Raw genomic sequence first — 4,134 nt, 5'->3', positions numbered from 1 at the left:
GTGTATGTGCCTTTAAGAGCCCCACGTGTACTGTAATGCCGGCAATGGCCACTCGGGCTATATAAGCCTGTATATTGTGTTGTATCAGTTAGTTCCCCTCCAGACTTTGTTTAGTAAACACCTATGAAACCAAATCCTGTCTTCAGTGTCTCTATCAACACACAGACACAACAAAGTACAGCTGTCAGCAGCCTTGGCATCACGCTGTTACACAAGTAAAAAGGGGCTGGTGCCTCCAGAGGCATGGAGTATCAAGGTAGTTTTCCCACTTTGAAAGGACAATGTTTCCAGTGGCAAAATTGAATGGCAACCTCGCCAGTGTGAGCTGCCACAGGTCAGCTTTTTTGGCCATGTACAAGCTGAGCTATATAGGCTCAAAGTGTTTATGTTGCATTACTGGTCTCTATGAACAGGTTTTTGACCAGGAAATTAAAAATGTGAACTTTTAAACTGTGTATGCACAATTGTTCTTGTGTTGCAACTATTGTCCTGAAATTTACTATGCAATACAAAGGGGATAATTCTACAGCTTCAGGAGTCAACGCAGCCAGGACAGCTTTAATCTAAATCAGTTCAATATAATATAGCCATTAAACTGCACTGATATCATTTCATTAAGAAAAGCTATTTGGTCAAAATGAATATGCATGATTGCATAACTAAGATGTCTGCAAACAAAGTCTACGCTGATAAACACACAAAAATGATCAATACATGGAATGATCTTGCAGTTTGCATTCAGCCAGATTTTGCTGTAGCAGGGCATCTAATGGTTTCTACTGTTAGTTAGTTAGACTTGCCCTGGCACCCTTCAGCACAAAACATTTTTGCCTACTAAGTTGCTGGAAGTGCAAGCTGATAAGAAATAGGAGCTGGAGTCGGCCATTTGGCCCCTTGAGCCTGCTCCACCATTCAACAAGTTCATGGTTGATCATCTGCCTCAACTCCACTTTCCTGCACTATCCCCATATCCCTTAATTCCAAAAAATGTATCAATCTCTGATTTGAATATACTCAACAACTGAGCATCCACAGCTCTCGGGTAAAGAATTCCAAAAATTCACAACCCTTTGAGTGAAGAAATGTCTCATCTCAGTCCTAAATGGCCGACCCCTTATTCTGAGACTGTGACCCTGATTTTAGATTCCTCAGCCAGGGGAAACATTTTCTCAGCATTAACTCGGTCAAGCCCCTTAATAATTTTATATGTTTCAATTAGATCACCTCTCATTCTTCTGAACTCTAGGGAATATAGGCCTAGTCTACTCAATCTCTCCTCATAGGGCAATCCCCTCATCCCAGGAACCAGTCTAGTGAACCTTCATTGCACTTCCTCTAAGGCAAGTATATCTTTCCATAGGTAAGGAGACCAGGACTGTACACAGTACTCCAGGTGTGGCCTCACCAATGCCCTGTATAATTATTGTAAGACTTCTTTACACTTATATTCTAATCCCTTTGTAACAAAAGCTAACAAACCATTTGCTTTCCTAATTGCTTGCTGTACCTGCATGTTAACTTGCTGTGAGTCATGTACAAGGACACCCAGGTCCCTCTGAATGCAAACATTTCCGTCTCACCATTCAACAAAATATTCTGCTCTTTTGTTTTTCCTACCAAAGTGGATAACTTCACACTTCCCCACACTTGCCATGTTCTTGCCCACTCAGTCAACCGGTCTATATCTCTCTGTAGCCTCTTTGCGTCCTCCTCAGTTTACTTTCCCACCTAACTTTGTATCATCAGCAAACTTGGATATGTTACAATCTATATTAATGACTTAGATGAAGGGACTGATCCTTGTGGTACCCCACTAGTTACAGACTGCCAACTCGAAAAACTCCCGTTTATTCCTAATCTCTGTTTTCTGTCCATTAACCAATCCTCAATCCATGCTAATATATTACCCCCAATCCCATGAGTCCTAATTTTGTGTAATAATCTCGTATGGCACCTTATCTAATGCTTTGAAAATCCAAATACACTACATCCACTGGTTCCCCCTTATCCATCCTACTAGTTACATCTTCAAAAAACAGATTTATCAAACACAATTTCCCATTCATAAAACCATGCTGACTCTGCTGAATCATATTACGATTTTCTAAGTGCCCTGTTACCACATCCCTAATAATAGATTCTAGCATTTTCCCTACTACTGATGTCAGGCTAACTGGCCTATCGTTCCCTGTTTTTCTCTTCCTCCTTTCTTAAATGAAGGGGCTATGTTTGCTATCTTCCAATCCTTGGGGACTGTTCTAGAATCTAGAGAATTCTGGAAGATTAATACCAATGCATCCACTAACTCTGCAGCTATCTCTTTTAAAACCCTAGGATGCAGGTCGCAATAAGGGAAACAGGGCATCTGGGACCTGAGTGAACAGGACAATCAACTGTGCAGCTCCCATACCAATCAGATTAAGATTGAGAAATAAACAAGGACTGAGAAGGAAGTGTAAATTAGAGTGGGTGAATTCAATGTCAAATCAGGTACAGAATCAGAAATAGAGGGGAAAAGAAAGATTGGACTAAGGAAGAGAGAAAAATACAGAAAAGCACATTCATTTTTTGGGGGAAATTTTAAATCTCCAATACATAAGGAATGAGACTCCATAATTGTAAGAGTTAATTTTCAATGCCAGAGGTTGATTGGCAGTAAAACAATTATCACATTGTTAAGAGTAGTTGCGCTTGAAATGTTCAGACTTAATTTTCTGTGGTGAGTTTAATTTATATCTACCATGCAAATACAGCAAGGTCATGACATTCAATGCATGTCAATGGTGAGGCAGACAGCGAGATTCCATTTTCATGAAGCTAATGGTGGAGTGGCGCAACTCGGACAACCACCTTTGGAAATTTGAGTTTAAGCACCCCTCGCCTGAAGTTGCTGTACCATTTACGCATAAATAATAAGTTCCATTAGCCTCACCGCTACTTTGACGGCAAAATCTGGCCCATTATGCCAGGCCTCCAAAACTAGGCTGTAATAAATGCAGTCCACATAGTATTCCTTTAGGCAGATAAATTTAGGAAATTTAACAAAAACTGCACCAAGTCATTCTCCAGCAGTGTGCAGTCAAGTTTGTAAGCTATTGAATTCTTGCTGTAGTCCAGAATGAAAACAAATACTTGGGAGAATTCTGAGCAACTGTAACTCTAGTGCATGCTGCATCTATCTCTACAGCAATTATCTAGACCAGACGTGAAATCAAGAAACTACTCTTCTTCATTGGTTTTTGTATCAGTTCAGGGATCATTTGCAGTGGTCACATTCCTCACACTCCATTTACAGCCTGCCTAGCTGTAGGGTTTTGACTGAAATTGGATTCAGTACTTATCCTTTTATTGTCCTCCAGCAAAAAGCAAAGGAATTCTATTTGAAGGCTGTTATTCCAGCTTACATATAGAAATGAAATAGTTCTACTTAATAGAACTATGTGCATGCAAGATTCTTTTCCCTTTTGTGTGGCCTCTATTTGGTAACTGCCCATAATGACATAAAAAATAAGAACATAAGAAATAGGAGGAGTAGGCCAATCGGCCCCTTGAGCCTGCTCCACCATTCAATAAGATCACGGCTGATCGAATCCTAACCTCAAATCTACTATCACTCCACATCCCACCCGAACCCATGTGATCTCCTGGGAGAGGCGAAAAACCAGATAAAAAACCCAATGGCCAATTTGGGAGAAAAAATCTGGGAAATTCCTCTCCGACCCATCTAGGCGATCGAAACTCGTCCAGGAGATCACTCTGTCCTTGTATTTTCTACAGTACTTACCTTCTGTAAAAGGTGATCTCCACCCCAGCCAGGAACAGGAATAGAACCATCTCCTGAAATCTAACACAGAATTAGAACACAAGAAGTAGGAGCAGAACCAGGCTCCACAGCCTCTGGGCCCGCTCCACTACCCACAGGGCCATGACCGTTCCGAACCTAGACTCATGTCCAATTTCCTGCCCGCTCCCCGTAACCCCTAATTCCCTTTACTTCTAGGAATCTGTCTATTTGTGTTTTAAATTTATTTAATGATGTACCTTCCACAGCTTTCTGGGGCAGCAAATTCCACAGACCTACTACCCTCTGAGTGAAGAAGTTTCTCCTCATCTCAGTTTTGAAAGAGCAGCCCC

Source organism: Somniosus microcephalus, chromosome 2 (assembly GCF_052327205.1).
Source record: "Somniosus microcephalus isolate GS21.2 chromosome 2, FLI_Smic_1.0, whole genome shotgun sequence".
NCBI classification, from domain to species: Eukaryota; Metazoa; Chordata; class Chondrichthyes; order Squaliformes; family Somniosidae; genus Somniosus; species Somniosus microcephalus.
This window is presented reverse-complemented; position numbering follows the sequence as displayed.